Source organism: Pseudorca crassidens, chromosome 1, assembly GCF_039906515.1.
Source record: "Pseudorca crassidens isolate mPseCra1 chromosome 1, mPseCra1.hap1, whole genome shotgun sequence".
NCBI lineage: Eukaryota > Metazoa > Chordata > Mammalia > Artiodactyla > Delphinidae > Pseudorca > Pseudorca crassidens.
Window position 1 is genome coordinate 167,915,725 of NC_090296.1, and position 17,176 is coordinate 167,932,900.

Here is a 17,176-nt window from a genome sequence, read left to right on the forward strand (position 1 = left end):
GATTCTCTTTCGGAGACATAAAAATCCATAGGTTTTAAGATTCTTACTAGTCAGCTATATTCTTAGACGTTTAATATGGGGTGTAGAGTCCACTTCGTTGAGCAAGGAGTAGCTCTTGTCTATTACATATTTGGCTTATTGAACGGTATCTGTGCTAATTTCAATCTCTGGTTTTATGCAGCACCCCAACTCACCTTTCCCCTTAAGCAAGCATAAGTTGGTTTTCTACATTTGAGACCCTGTTCTGTTTTGTAATTCAGTTCCTGTGTAGCCAAGTTTACATTCCGTGTAGTAGTGATATGATGTTTCTTTTTCTGTGTGACTTATTTCACTTAGAATCATCGTACCTGAATCCACTCATTATGCTGCTATGGGCCTGATGACATAGATTTCATTGCTGAGTGATATTGCATTGTACGTAAGTACCACAACTTCTTTATCCATTTTTCACTTTTTGTGACATTGAATTTGTACTGTAAACGAGGTACTTGTAAACAGAGCCGTCCCAAACTTTGGGGTGGCTGTGTCTTTTTGATTTTAATTTCCCTAAGCTATAGGACCATAAGTGGAAGTGCCCTAGGCTCTGTTGCTTTGTTTTTTAGATGTTTCAGGAAACACCATACACTTCTCCAGAGTGGCTGTTGGCAATTTACATCCCGCCCATCAGCATAACAAGGCTCCCAGTTCTCCATGGCCTGTCCTGCCTTTCTGGATTTTACACTTTTTTCAGATGGCCCTTTTGACCAGGGGCCAGTGAGACTTCATTGTAGCGCAGATTTCCTTTGCAAGCTTGCTTGGTTGGCCAAAAAGGGCGTATGCGTTTTTTCCTGAATATATTCAGGAAAAAACCCATACGCCCTTTTTGGCCAAGTGCATCATTGTGGACGTTCTGCCTCTTTTCCTATTCTTTACATGCAATTCCAGTCTACCTCCTGAAATCGGTTTCCTGCAATTCTGCCCCACATTCAAGTCCTCTTGGCAGCCTAACTTCAATATATTTTTGGACGATAGCTGTCATTTATAACTCTGTAGGTTTGTGAATTACAGTGCCCCTGAGCTCCTTCCTTCAACTCGCTTTCTTGTGAGCTGACCGCAATACCACAAGATTGCTTCAGGCCCTAGTTTGGTTCTGGCAGGGCACGCTGAGCCTTTGGTTAATTCCTCTTCCTGGTGGGAAATGAGAGTTAAATTTGCCTGTCCAGACAACTCCAGCTAGTCTCTCATTGGTTCTCCCTATTCCTGTTCATCTTCCGCAGAAATTGCAAACTGGGCCAAACAGGAGGTTAAAGGCACTGACTCTCCAAGTGGGAAGAGTGTTAGTAAAGCCTCTGGAATGTTGCACCCGAGTACCAGGGGACGAAAACTGAGACACATTTGAACACGTTTCCCGATCACACAGTGGATCATACTCTGGGTTCCACATGCATGTTTTAGCTGAAGGAAGAATCCCTTAAACCTGGAGAGTTGAGACCCATGGAATGGGTACCATGCAATATGACTTCAAAGGGTCTGCATTTGCTCACCGAACCTCACCAATCCTATCACTGCTGCGTTTATGCCGCTGTACACATGCTTGATTCTCTTTCGGAGACATAAAAATCCATAGGTTTTAAGATTCTTACTAGTCAGCTATATTCTTAGGCGTTTAATATGGGGTGTAGAGTCCACTTCGTTGAGCAAGGAGTAGCTCTTGTCTATTACATATTTGGCTTATGGAACGGTATCTGTGCTAATTTCAATCTCTGGTTTTATGCAGCACCCCAACTCACCTTTCCCCTTAAGCAAGCATAAGTTGGTTTTCTACATTTGAGACCCTGTTCTGTTTTGTAATTCAGTTCCTGTGTAGCCAAGTTTACATTCCGTGTAGTAGTGATATGATGTTTCTTTTTCTGTGTGACTTATTTCACTTAGAATCATCGTACCTGAATCCACTCATTATGCTGCTATGGGCCTGATGACATAGATTTCATTGCTGAGTGATATTGCATTGTACGTAAGTACCACAACTTCTTTATCCATTTTTCACTTTCTGTGACATTGAATTTGTACTGTAAACGAGGTACTTGTAAATAGAGCCGTCCCAAACTTTGGGGTGGCTGTGTCTTTTTGATTTTAATTTCCCTGTGCTATAGGACCATAAGTGGAAGTGCCCTAGGCTCTGTTGCTTTGTTTTTTAGATGTTTCAAGAAACACCATACACTTCTCCAGAGTGGCTGTTGGCAATTTACATCCCGCCCAACAGCATAACAAGGCCCCCAGTTCTCCATGGCCTGTCCTGCCTTTCTGGATTTTACACTTTTTTCAGATGGCCCTTTTGACCGGGGGCCAGTGAGACTTCATTGTAGCGCAGATTTCCTTTGCAAGCTTGCTTGGTTGGCCAAAAAGGGCGTATGAGTTTTTTCCTGAATATATTCAGGAAAAAACCCATACGCCCTTTTTGGCCAAGTGCATCATTGTGGACGTTCTGCCTCTTTTCCTATTCTTTACATGCAATTCCAGTCTACCTCCTGAAATCGGTTTCCTGCAATTCTGCCCCACATTCAAGTCCTCTTGGCAGCCTAACTTCAATATATTTTTGGACGATAGCTGTCATTTATAACTCTGTAGGTTTGTGAATTACAGTGCCCCTGAGCTCCTTCCTTCAACTCGCTTTCTTGTGAGCTGGCCGCAATACCACAAGATTGCTTCAGGCCCTAGTTTGGTTCTGGCAGGGCACGCTGAGCCTTTGGTTAATTCCTCTTCCTGGTGGGAAATGAGAGTTAAATTTGCCTGTCCAGACAACTCCAGCTAGTCTCTCATTGGTTCTCCCTATTCCTGTTCATTTTCTGCAGAAATTGCAAACTGGCCCAAACAGGAGGTTAAAGGCACTGACTCTCCAAGTGGGTAGAGTGTTAGTAAAGCATTTGGAATGTTGCACCCGAGTACCAGGGGACGAAACCTGAGACACATTTGAACACGTTTCCCGATCATACGGTGGATCATACTCTGGGTTCCACATGCATGTTTTAGCTGAAGGAAGAATCCCTTAAACCTGGAGAGTTGAGACCCATGGAATGGGTACCATAAAATATGACTTCAAAGGGTCTGCATTTGCTCACTGAACCTCACCAATCCTATCACTGCTGCGTTTATGCCACTGTACACACGCTTGATACTCTTTCGGAGACATAGAAATCCATAGGTTTTAAGATTTTTACTAGGCAGGTATATTCTTAGGCGTTTAATATGGGGTGTTGATTCCACTTAGTTGAGCAAGGAGTAGCTCTTGTCTATTACATATTTGGCTTATGGAATGGTATCTGTGCTAATTTCAATCTCTGGTTTTATGCAGCACCCCAATTCACCTTTCCCCTTAAGGAAGCATAAGTTGGTTTTCTACATTTGAGACCCTGTTCTGTTTTGTAATTCAGTTCCTGGGTAGCCAAGATTACATTCCGTGTAGTAGTGATAACTTATGATGTTTCTTTTTCTGTGTGACTTATTTCACTTAGAATCATCGTAACTGAATCCACTCATTATGCTGCTATGGGCCTGATGACATAGATTTCATTGCTGAGTGATATTGCATTGTACGTAAGTACCACAACTTCTTTATCCATTTTTCACTTTCTGTGATATTGAACTTGTACCGTAAACGAGGTTCTTGTAAAGACAGCCGTCCCAAACTTTGGGGTGGCTGTGTCTTTTTGATTTTAATTTCCCTGTGCTATAGGACCATAAGTGGAAGTGCCCTAGGCTCTGTTGCTCTGTTTTTTAGATGTTTCAGGAAACACCATACACTTCTCCAGAGTGGCTGTTGGCAATTTACATCCCATCCATCAGGATAACAAGGCTTCCAGTTCTCCATGGCCTGTCGTGCCTTTCTGGATTTTATACTGTTTTCAGATGGCCCTTTTGACCGGGGGGCAGTGAAACATCATTGTAGTGCAGATTTCCTTTGCAAGCTTGCTTGGTTGGCCAAAAAGGGTGTATGCGTTTTCTCCTGAATATATTGAGGAAAAAACGCATACGCCCTTTTTGGCCAAGTGCATCATTGTGGACGTTCTGCCTCTTTTCGTATGCTTTACATGCAATTCCAGTCTACCTCCTGAAATCGGTTTCCTGCAATTTTGCCCCCCTTTCAAGTCCTCTTGGCAGCCTTACTTCAATATATTTTTGGACGATAGCTGTCATTTATAACTCTGCAAGTTTGTGAATTACAGTGCTCATGAGCTTCTTTCTTCAACTCGCTTTCTTGTGAGCTGGCCGCAACACCGCAGGATTGCTTCAGGCCCTAGTGTGGTTCTGGCATGGCACGCTGAGCCTTTTGTTAATTCCTCTTCCTGGTGGGAAATGAGAGTTAAATTTGCCTGTCCAGACAACTCCAGCTAGTCTCTCATTGGTTCTCCCTATTCCTGTTCATTTTCTGCAGAAATTGCAAACTGGCCCAAACAGGAGGTTAAAGGCACTGACTCTCCAAGTGGGTAGAGTGTTAGTAAAGCATTTGGAATGTTGCACCCGAGTACCAGGGGACGAAACCTGAGACACATTTGAACACGTTTCCCGATCATACGGTGGATCATACTCTGGGTTCCACATGCATGTTTTAGCTGAAGGAAGAATCCCTTAAACCTGGAGAGTTGAGACCCATGGAATGGGTACCATAAAATATGACTTCAAAGGGTCTGCATTTGCTCACTGAACCTCACCAATCCTATCACTGCTGCGTTTATGCCACTGTACACACGCTTGATACTCTTTCGGAGACATAGAAATCCATAGGTTTTAAGATTTTTACTAGGCAGGTATATTCTTAGGCGTTTAATATGGGGTGTTAATTCCACTTAGTTGAGCAAGGAGTAGCTCTTGTCTATTACATATTTGGCTTATGGAATGGTATCTGTGCTAATTTCAATCTCTGGTTTTATGCAGCACCCCAATTCACCTTTCCCCTTAAGGAAGCATAAGTTGGTTTTCTACATTTGAGACCCTGTTCTGTTTTGTAATTCAGTTCCTGGGTAGCCAAGATTACATTCCGTGTAGTAGTGATAACTTATGATGTTTCTTTTTCTGTGTGACTTATTTCACTTAGAATCATCGTAACTGAATCCACTCATTATGCTGCTATGGGCCTGATGACATAGATTTCATTGCTGAGTGACATTGCATTGTACGTAAGTACCACAACTTCTTTATCCATTTTTCACTTTCTGTGATATTGAACTTGTACCGTAAACGAGGTTCTTGTAAAGACAGCCGTCCCAAACTTTGGGGTGGCTGTGTCTTTTTGATTTTAATTTCCCTGTGCTATAGGACCATAAGTGGAAGTGCCCTAGGCTCTGTTGCTCTGTTTTTTAGATGTTTCAGGAAACACCATACACTTCTCCAGAGTGGCTGTTGGCAATTTACATCCCATCCATCAGGATAACAAGGCTTCCAGTTCTCCATGGCCTGTCGTGCCTTTCTGGATTTTATACTTTTTTCAGATGGCCCTTTTGACCGGGGGGCAGTGAAACTTCATTGTAGTGCAGATTTCCTTTGCAAGCTTGCTTGGTTGGCCAAAAAGGGCGTATGCGTTTTCTCCTGAATATATTGAGGAAAAAACGCATACGCCCTTTTTGGCCAAGTGCATCATTGTGGACGTTCTGCCTCTTTTCGTATGCTTTACATGCAATTCCAGTCTACCTCCTGAAATCGGTTTCCTGCAATTTTGCCCCGCTTTCAAGTCCTCTTGGCAGCCTTACTTCAATATATTTTTGGACGATAGCTGTCATTTATAACTCTGCAAGTTTGTGAATTACAGTGCCCATGAGCTTCTTTCTTCAACTCGCTTTCTTGTGAGCTGGCCGCAACACCGCAGGATTGCTTCAGGCCCTAGTGTGGTTCCGGAATGGCACGCTGAGACTTTGGTTAATTCCTCTTCCTGGTGGGAAATGAGAGTTAAATTTGCCTGTCCAGACAACTCCAGCTAGTCTCTCATTGGTTCTCCCTATTCCTGTTCATTTTCTGCAGAAATTGCAAACTGGCCCAAACAGGAGGTTAAAGGCACTGACTCTCCAAGTGGGTAGAGTGTTAGTAAAGCATTTGGAATGTTGCACCCGAGTACCAGGGGACGAAACCTGAGACACATTTGAACACGTTTCCCGATCACACGGTGGATCATACTCTGGGTTCCACATGCATGTTTTAGCTGAAGGAAGAATCCCTTAAACCTGGAGAGTTGAGACCCATGGAATGGGTACCATAAAATATGACTTCAAAGGGTCTGCATTTGTTCACCGAACGTCACCAATCCTATCACTGCTGCGTTTATGCCGCTGTACACATGCTTGATTCTCTTTCGGAGACATATAAATCCATAGGTTTTAAGATTCTTACTAGTCAGGTATATTCTTAGGCGGTTAATATGGGGTGTTGAGTCCACTTGGTTGAGCAAGGAGTAGCTCTTGTCTATTACATATTTGGCTTATGGAACGGTATCTGTGCTAATTTCAATCTCTGGTTTTATGCAGCACCCCAACTCACCTTTCCCCTTAAGCAAGCATAAGTTGGTTTTCTACATTTGAGACCCTGTTCTGTTTTGTAATTCAGTTCCTCTGTAGCCAAGGTTACATTCCGTGTATTAGTGATATCTTATGATGTTTCTTTTTCTGTGTGACTTATCTTACTTAGAATCATCATACCTGAATACACTCATTATGCTGCTATGGGCCTGATGACATAGATTTCATTGCTGAGTGATATTGCATTGTACGTAAGTACCACAAATTCTTTATCCATTTTTCGCTTTCTGTGATATTGAACTTGTACCGTAAACGAAGTTCTTGTAAACAGAGCCGTCCCAAATTTTGGGGTGGCTGTGTCTTTTGATTTTAATTTCCCTAAGCTATAGGACCATAAGTGGAAGTGCCCTAGGCTCTGTTGCTTTGTTTTTTAGGTGTTTCAGGATACACCATACACTTCTCCAGAGTGGCTGTTGGCAATTTACATCCCGCCCATCAGCATAACAAGGCTCCCACGTCTCCATGGCCTGTCCTGCCTTTCTGGATTTTATACTTTTTTCAGATGGCCCTTTTGACCGGGGGGCAGTGAGACTTCATTGTAGTGCAGATTTCCTTTGCAAGCTTGCTTGGTTGGCCAAAAAGGGCGTATGCGTTTTTTCCTGAATATATTCAGTAAAAAACGCATACGCCCTTTTTTGCCAAGTGCATCATTGTGGACGTTTTGTCTCTTTTCCTATGCTTTACATGCAATTCCAGTCTACCTCCTGAAATCGGTTTCCTGCAATTCTGCCGCGCTTTCAAGTCCTCTTGGCAGCCTTACTTCAATATATTTTTGGACGATAGCTGTCATTTTTAACTCTGCAGGTTTGTGAATTACAGTGCCCCTGAGCTCCTTTCTTCAACTCGCTTTCTTGTGAGCTGGCCGTAACACCGCAGCATTGCTTCAGGCCCTAGTGTGGTTCCGGCATGGCACGCTGAGCCTTTGGTTAATTCCTCTTCCTGGTGGGAAAGGAGAGTTAAATTTGCCCGTCCAGACACCTCCAACTAGTCTCTCATTGGTTCTCCCTATTCCTGTTCATTTTCCGCAGAAATTGCAAACTGGGCGAAACAGGAGTTTAATGGCACTGACTATCCAAGTGGGGAGAGTTTTAGTAAAGTGTCTGGAATGTTGCACCCGAGTAACAGGGGACGAAACCTGAGACACATTTGAACACGTTTCCCGATCACACGGTGGATCATACTCTGGTTTCCACATGCATGTGTTAGCTGAAGGAAGAATCCATTAAACCTGGAGAGTTGAGAACCATGGAAAGGGTACCATGCAATATGACTACAAAGGTTCTGCATTTGCTCACCGAACCTCACCAATCCTATCACTGCTGCGATTATGCCCCTGTACACACGCTTGATTCTCTTTCGGAGACATAGAAATCCATAGGTTTTAAGATTTTTACTAGGCAGGTATATTCTTAGGCGTTTAATATGGGGTGTTGATTCCACTTGGTTGAGTAAGGAGTAGCTCTTGTCTATTACATATTTGGCTTATGGAATGGTATCTGTGCTAATTTCAATCTCTGGTTTTATGCAGCACCCCAACTCACCTTTCCCCTTAAGCAAGCATAAGTTGGTTTTCTACATTTGAGACCCTGTTCTGTTTTGTAATTCAGTTCCTGGGTCGCCAAGTTTACATTCCGTGTAGTAGTGATAACTTATGATGTTTCTTTTTCTGTGTGACTTATTTCACTTAGAATCATCGTACCTGAATCCACTCATTATGCTGTTATGGGCCTGATGACATAGATTTCATTGCTGAGTGACATTGCATTGTACGTAAGTACCACAACTTCTTTATCCATTTTTCACTTTCTGTGATATTGAACTTGTACTGTAAACGAGGTTCTTGTAAACAGAGCCGTCCCAAACTTTGGGGTGGCTGTGTCTTTTTGATTTTAATTCCCCTAAGCTATAGGACCATAAGTGGAAGTGCCCTAGGCTCTGTTGCTTTGTTGTTTAGATGTTTCAGGAAACACCATACACTTCTCCAGAGTGGGTGTTGGCAATTTACATCCCGCCCATCAGCATAACAAGGCTCCCAGTTCTCCATGGCCTGTCCTGCCTTTCTGGACTTTATACTTTTTTCAGATGGCCCTTTTGACCAGGGGGCAGTGAGACTTCATTGTAGTGCAGATTTCCTTTGCAAGCTTGCTTGGATGGCCAAAAAGGGCGTATGCGTTCTTTCCTGAATATATTCAGGAAAAAACGCATACGCCCTTTTTGGCCAAGTGCATCATTGTGGACGTTCTGCCTCTTTTCCTATGCTTTACATGCAATTCCAGTCTACCTCCTGAAATCGGTTTCCTGCAATTCTGCCCCGCTTTCAAGTCCTCTTGGCAGCCTTACTTCAATATATTTTTGGACGATAGCTGTCATTTATAACTCTGCAGGTTTGTGAATTACAGTGCCCCTGAGCTCCTTTCTTCAACTCGTTTTCTTGTGAGCTGGCTGCAACACCGCAGCATTGCTTCAGGCCCTAGTGTGGTTCCGGCATGGCACGCTGAGCCTTTGGTTAATTCCTCTTCCTGGTGGGAAATGAGAGTTAAATTTGCCCGTCCAGACACCTCCAGCTAGTCTCTCATTGGTTCTCCCTATTCCTGTTCATTTTCCGCAGAAATTGCAAACTGGGCCAAACAGGAGGTTAAAGGCACTGACTCTCCAAGTGGGGAGAGGGTTAGTAAAGCGTCTGGAATGTTGCACCCGAGTACCAGGGGAAGAAAACTGAGACACATTTGAACACGTTTCCCGATCACATGGTGGATCATACTCTGGGTTTCACATGCATTTTTTAGCTGAAGGAAGAATCCCTTAAACCTGGAGAGTTGAGACCCATGGAATGGGTACCATGCAATATGACTTCAAAGGGTCTGCATTTGCTCACTGAACCTCACCAATCCTATCACTGCTGCCCTTATGCTGCTGTACGCATGCTTGATTCCCTTTTGGAGACATATAAATCCATAGGTTTTAAGATTCTTACTAGTCAGGTATATTCTTAGGCGTTTAATATGGGGTGTTGTGTCCTCTTCGTTGAGCAAGGAGTAGCTCTAGTCCATTACATATTTGGCTTATGGAACGGTATCTGTGCTAATTTCAATCTCTGGTTTTATGCAGCACCCCAACTCACCTTTCCCCTTAAGCAAGCATAAGTTGGTTTTCTACATTTGAGACCCTGTTCTGTTTTGTAATTCAGTTCCTGTGTAGCCAAGTTTACATTCCGTGTATTAGTGATATCTTATGATGTTTCTTTTTCTGTGTGACTTATCTTACTTAGAATCATCATACCTGAATCCACTCATTATGCTGCTACGGGCCTGATGACATAGATTTCATTGCTGAGTGATATTGCATTGTACGTAAGTACCACAACTTTTTTATCCATTTTTCGCTTTCTGTGATATTGAACTTGTACTGTAAACGAGGTTCTTGTAAACAGAGCCGTCCCAAATTTTGGGGTGGCTGTGTCTTTTTGATTTTAATTTCCCTAAGCTATAGGACCATAAGTGGAAGTGCCCTAGGCTCTGTTGCTTTGTTTTTTAGATATATCAGGAAACACAATACACTTCTCCAGAGTGGCTGTTGGCAATTTACATCCCGCCCATCAGCATAACAAGGCTCCCAGTTCTCCATGGCCTGTCCTGCCTTTCTGGATTTTACACTTTTCTCAGATGGCCCTTTTGATTGGGGGTCAGTGAGACTTCATTGTAGTGCAGATTTCCTTGGCAAGCTTCCTTGGTTGGCCAAAGAGGGCGTATGCGTTTTTTCCTGAATATATTCAGGAAAACACGAATACGCCCTTTTTGGCCATGTGCATCATTGTGGACGTTCTGCCTCTTTTCCTATGCTTTACATGCAATTCCAGTCTACCTCCTGAAATCGGTTTCCTACAATTCTGCCCCGCTTTCAAGTCCTCTTGGCAGCCTTACTTCAATAAACTTTTGGACGATAGCTGTCATTTATAACTCTGAAGGTTTGTGAATTACAGTGCCCCTGAGCTCCTTTCTTCAACTCGCTTTCTTGTGAGCTGGCCGCAACACCGCAGGATTGCTTCAGGCCCTAGTGTGGTTCCGGCATGGCACGCTGAGCCTTTGGTTAATTCCTCCTCCTGGTTGGAAATGAGAGTTAAATTTGCCCGTCCAGACACCTCCAGCTAGTCTCTCATGGGATCTCCCTATTCCCGTTCATTTTCCGCAGAAATTGCAAACTGGGCCAAACAGGAAGTTAAAGGCACTGACTCTCCAAGTGCGAGAGTGTTAGTAAAGCGTCTGGAATGTTGAACCCGAGTACCAGGGGACGAAAACTGACACATTTGAACACGTTTCCCGATCACACGGTGGATCATACTCTGGGTTCCACATGCATGTTTTAGCTGAAGGAAGAATCCCTTAAACCTGGAGAGTTGAGACCCATGGAACGGGTACAATGCAATATGACTTCAAAGGGTCTGCCTTTGCTCACCGAACCTCACCAATCCTATCACTGCTGTGTTTATGCCGCTGTACACACGCTTGATTCTCTTTCAGAGACATATAAATCCATAGGTTTTAAGATACTTACTAGTCAGGTATATTCTTAGGCGTTTAATATGGGGTGTTGTGTCTTCTTCGTTGAGCAAGGAGTAGCTCTTGTCTATTACATATTTGGCTTATGGAACGGTATCTGTGCTAATTTCAATCTCTGGTTTTATGCAGCACCCCAACTCACCTTTCCCCTTAAGCAAGCACAGTTGGTTTTCTACATTTGAGACCTTGTTCTGTTTTGTAATTCTGTTCCTGTGTAGCCAAGTTTACATTCCGTGTAGTAGTGATATCTTATGATGTTTCTTTTTCTGTGTGACTTATTTCACTTAGAATCATCATACCTGAATCCACTCATTATGCTGCTATGGGCCTGATGACAAAGATTTCATTGCTGAGTGATATTGCATTGTATGTACCTACCACAACTTCTTTATCCATTTTTCACTTTCTGTGATATTGAACTGGTACTGTAAATGAGGTTCTTGTAAACAGAGCTGTCCCAAACTTTGGGGTGGCTGTGCCTTTTTGATTCTAATTTCCCTAATCTATAGGACCATAAGTGGAAGTGCCCTAGGCTCTGTTGCTTTGTTTTTTAGATGTTTCAGGAAACACCATACACTTCTCCTGAGTGGCTGTTGGCAATTTCCATCACGCTCATCAGCATAACAAGGCTCCCAGTTCTCCATGGCCTGTCCTGCCTTTCTGGATTTTACACTTTTTTCAGATGGCCCTTTTGACAGGGGGGCAGTGAGACTTCATTGTAGTGCAGATTTCCTTTGCAAGCTTGCTTGGCTGGCCAAAAATGGCGTATGCGTTTTTTCCTGAATATATTCAGGAAAAAACGCATACGCCCTTTTTGGCCAAGTGCATCATTGTGGACGTTCTGCCTCTTTTCCTATGCTTTACATGCAATTCCAGTCTACCTCCTGAAATCGGATTCCTGCAATTCTGCCCCGCTTTCGAGTCCTCTTGGCAGCCTTACTTCAATATATTTTTGGACGATAGCTGTCATTTATAACTCTGCAGGTTTGTGAATTACAGTGCCCCTGAGCTCCTTTCTTCAACTCGCTTTCTTGTGAGCTGGCCGCAACACCGCAGGATTGCTTCAGGCCCTAGTGTGGTTCCGGCATGGCACGCTGAGCCTTTGGTTAATTCCTCTTCCTGGTGGGAAATGAGAGTTAAATTTGCGTCCAGACACCTCCAGCTAGTCTCTCATTGGTTCTCCCTATTCCTGTTCATTTTCTGCAGAAATTGCAAACTGGGCCAAACAGGAGCTTAAAGGAAATGACTCTCCAAGTGGGGAGAGTTTTAGTAAAGCGTCTGGAATGTTGCACCCGAGTACCAGGGGACAAAAACTGAGACACATTTGAACACGTTTCCCGATCACATGGTGCATCATACTCTGGGTTCCACATGCATGTTTTAGCTGAAGGAAGAATCCCTTAAACCTGGAGAGTTGAGACCCATGGAATGGGTACCATGCAATATGACTTCAAAGGGTCTGCATTTGCTCACCGAACCTCACCAATCCTATCACTGCTGCGTTTATGCCGCTGTACACACGCTTGATTCTCTTTCGGAGACATATAAATCCATAGGTTTTAAGATTCTTACTAGTCAGGTATATTCTTAGATGTTTAATATGGGGTGTAGAGTCCACTTCGTTGAGCAAGGAGTAGCTCTTGTCTATTACATATTTGGCTTATGGAACGGTATCTGTGCTAATTTCAATCTCTGGTTTTATGCAGCACCCCAACTCACCTTTCCCCTTAAGAAAGCATAAGTTGGTTTTCTACATTTGAGACCCTGTTCTGTTTTGTAATTCTGTTCCTGTGTAGCCAAGTTTACATTCCGTGTAGTAGTGATATCTTATGATGTTTCTTTTTCTGTGTGACTTATTTCACTTAGAATCATCGTACCTGAATCCATTCATTATGCTGCTATGGGCCTGATGACATAGATTTCATTGCTGAGTGATATTGCATTGTACGTACCTACCACAACTTCTTTATCCATTTTTCACTTTCTGTGATATTGAACTCGTACTGTAAACGAGGTTCTTGTAAACAGAGCTGTCCCAAACTTTGGGGTGGCTGTGCCTTTTTGATTCTAATTTCCCTAAGCTATAGGACCATAAGTGGAAGTGCCCTAGGCTCTGTTGTTTTGTTTTTTAGATATTTCAGGAAACACCATACACTTCTCCAGAGTGGCTGTTGGCAATTTACATCCCGCCCATCTGCATAAAAAGCTCCCAATTCTCCATGGCCTGTCCTGCCTTTCTGGATTTTACACTTTTTTCAGATGGCCCTTTTGACCGGGGAGCAGTGAGACTTCATTGTACTGCAGATTTCTTTGCAAGCTTGCTTGGTTGGCCAAAAAGGGCGTATGCGTTTTTTCCTGAATATATTCAGGAAAAAACGCATACGCCCTTTTTGGCCAAGTGCATCATTGTGGACGTTCTGCCTCTTTTCCTATGCTTTACATGCAATTCCAGTCTACCTCCTGAAATCGGTTTCCTGCAATTCTGCCCCGCTTTCAAGTCCTCTTGGCAGCCTTACTTCAATATATTTTTGGACGATAGCTGTCATTTATAACTCTGCAGGTTTGTGAATTACAGTGCCCCTGAGCTCCTTTCTAAAACTCGCTTTCTTGTGAGCTGGCCGCAACACTGCAGGATTGCTTCAGGCCCTAGTGTTGTTCCGGAATGGCACACTGAGACTTTGGTTAATTCCTCTTCCTGGTGGGAAATGAGAGTTAAATTTGCCCGTCCAGACACCTCCAGCTAGTCTCTCATTGGTTCTCCCTATTCCTGTTCATTTTCCGCAGAAATTGCAAACTGGGCCAAACAGGAGGTTAAAGGCACTGACTCTCCGAGTGGGGAGAGTGTTTGTAAAGCGTCTGGAAAGCTGCACCCGAGTACCAGGGGACGAAAACTGACAAAATTGAACACGTTTCCCGATCACATGGTAGATCATACTCAGGGTTGAACATGCATGTTTTAGCTGAAGGAAGAATCCCTTAAACCTGGAGAGTTGAGACCCATGGAATTGGTACCATGCAATATGACTTCAAAGGTTCTGCATTTGCTCACCGAACCTCACCAATCCTATCACTGCTGCGTTTATGCCGCTGTACACACGCTTGATTCTCTTTCGGAGACATATAAATCCATAGGTTTTAAGATTCTTACTAGTCAGGTATATTCTTAGATGTTTAATATGGGGTGTAGAGTCCACTTCGTTGAGCAAGGAGTAGCTCTTGTCTATTACATATTTGGCTTATGGAACGGTATCTGTGCTAATTTCAATCTCTAGTTTTATGCAGCACCCCAACTCACCTTTCCCCTTAAGAAAGCATAAGTTGGTTTTCTACATTTGAGACCCTGTTCTGTTTTGTAATTCTGTTCCTGTGTAGCCAAGTTTACATTCCGTGTAGTAGTGATATCTTATGATGTATCTTTTTCTGTGTGACTTATTTCACTTAGAATCATCGTACCTGAATCCATTCATTATGCTGCTATGGGCCTGATGACATAGATTTCATTGCTGAGTGATATTGCATTGTACGTACCTACCACAACTTCTTTATCCATTTTTCACTTTCTGTGATATTGAACTCGTACTGTAAACGAGGTTCTTGTAAACAGAGCTGTCCCAAACTTTGGGGTGGCTGTGCGTTTTTTATTCTAATTTCCCTAAGCTATAGGAACATAAGTGGAAGTGCCCTAGGCTCTGTTGTTTTGTTTTTTAGATATTTCAGGAAACACCATACACTTCTCCAGAGTGGCTGTTGGCAATTTACATCCCGCCCATCTGCATAAAAAGCTCCCAATTCTCCATGGCCTGTCCTGCCTTTCTGGATTTTACACTTTTTTCAGATGGCCCTTTTGACCGGGGAGCAGTGAGACTTCATTGTACTGCAGATTTCTTTGCAAGCTTGCTTGGTTGGCCAAAAAGGGCGTATGCGTTTTTTCCTGAATATATTCAGGAAAAAACGCATACGCCCTTTTTGGCCAAGTGCATCATTGTGGACGTTCTGCCTCTTTTCCTATGCTTTACATGCAATTCCAGTCTACCTCCTGAAATCGGTTTCCTGCAATTCTGCCCCGCTTTCAAGTCCTCTTGGCAGCCTTACTTCAATATATTTTTGGACGATAGCTGTCATTTATAACTCTGCAGGTTTGTGAATTACAGTGCCCCTGAGCTCCTTTCTTCAACTCGCTTTCTTGTGAGCTGGCCGCAACACTGCAGGATTGCTTCAGGCCCTAGTGTGGTTCCGGAATGGCACGCTGAGACTTTGGTTAATTCCTCTTCCTGGTGGGAAATGAGAGTTAAATTTGCCCGTCCAGACACCTCCAGCTAGTCTCTCATTGGTTCTCCCTATTCCTGTTCATTTTCCGCAGAAATTGCAAACTGGGCCAAACAGGAGGTTAAAGGCACTGACTCTCCGAGTGGGGAGAGTGTTTGTAAAGCGTCTGGAAAGCTGCACCCGAGTACCAGGGGACGAAAACTGACACAATTGAACACGTTTCCCGATCACATGGTAGATCATACTCAGGGTTGAACATGCATGTTTTAGCTGAAGGAAGAATCCCTTAAACCTGGAGAGTTGAGACCCATGGAATGGGTACCATGCAATTTGACCTCAAAGGGTCTGCATTTGCTCACCGAACCTCACCAATCCTATCACTGCTGCGTTTATGCCGCTGTACACACGCTTGATTCACTTTCGGAGACATAGAAATCCATAGGTTTTAAGATTCTTACTAGTCAGGTATCTTCTTAGGCGTTTAATATGGGGTGTAGAGTCCACTTCGTTGAGCAAGGAGTAGCTCTTGTCTATTACATATTTGGCTTATGGAACGGTATCTGTGCTAATTTCAATCTCTGGTTTTATGCAGCACCCCAACTCACCTTTCCCCTTAAGCAAGCATAGTTGGTTTTCTACATTTGAGACCCTGCTCTGTTTTGTAATTCTGTTCCTGAGTAGCCAAGTTTACATTCCGTGTAGTAGTGATATCTTATGATGTTTCTTTTTCTGTGTGACTTATTTCACTTAGAATCATCATACCTGAATCCACTCATTATGCTGCTATGGGCCTGATGACAAAGATTTCATTGCTGAGTGATATTGCATTGTATGTACCTACCACAACTTCTTTATCCATTTTTCACTTTCTGTGATATTGAACTCGTACTGTAAATGAGGTTCTTGTAAACAGAGCTGTCCCAAACTTTGGGGTGGCTGTGCCTTTTTGATTCTAATTTCCCTAATCTATAGGACCATAAGTGGAAGTGCCCTAGGCTCTGTTGCTTTGTTTTTTAGATGTTTCAGGAAACACCATACACTTCTCCTGAGTGGCTGTTGGCAATTTCCATCACGCTCATCAGCATAACAAGGCTCCCAGTTCTCCATGGCCTGTCCTGCCTTTCTGGATTTTACACTTTTTTCAGATGGCCCTTTTGACTGGGGGGCAGTGAGACTTCATTGTAGTGCAGATTTCCTTTGCAAGCTTGCTTGGTTGGCCAAAAATGGCGTATGCGTTTTTTCCTGAATATATTCAGGAAAAAACGCATACGCCCTTTTTGGCCAAGTGCATCATTGTGGACGTTCTGCCTCTTTTCCTATGCTTTACATGCAATTCCAGTCTACCTCCTGAAATCGGATTCCTGCAATTCTGCCCCGCTTTCGAGTCCTCTTGGCAGCCTTACTTCAATATATTTTTGGACGATAGCTGTCATTTATAACTCTGCAGGTTTGTGAATTACAGTGCCCCTGAGCTCCTTTCTTCAACTCGCTTTCTTGTGAGCTGGCCGCAACACCGCAGGATTGCTTCAGGCCCTAGTGTGGTTCCGGCATGGCACGCTGAGCCTTTGGTTAATTCCTCTTCCTGGTGGGAAATGAGAGTTAAATTTGCGTCCAGACACCTCCAGCTAGTCTCTCATTGGTTCTCCCTATTCCTGTTCATTTTCTGCAGAAATTGCAAACTGGGCCAAACAGGAGCTTAAAGGCAATGACTCTCCAAGTGGGGAGAGTTTTAGTAAAGCGTCTGGAATGTTGCACCCGAGTACCAGGGGACAAAAACTGAGACACATTTGAACACGTTTCCCGATCACATGG

At 43.4% G+C, this 17,176-nt stretch overlaps 1 long non-coding RNA gene across 1 annotated transcript in view; it reads left to right on the plus strand.

Moving 5' to 3' along the window:
• Positions 1-17,176, plus strand: part of LOC137203839 (uncharacterized) — a 783,639-nt gene that overhangs the window by 396,650 nt on the left and 369,813 nt on the right. Inside the window, exon 5 of the long non-coding RNA XR_010933335.1 lies at positions 9,811-9,892. This is a non-coding gene — a long non-coding RNA (uncharacterized lncRNA). The remainder of the gene's footprint in view (positions 1-9,810; positions 9,893-17,176) is intronic.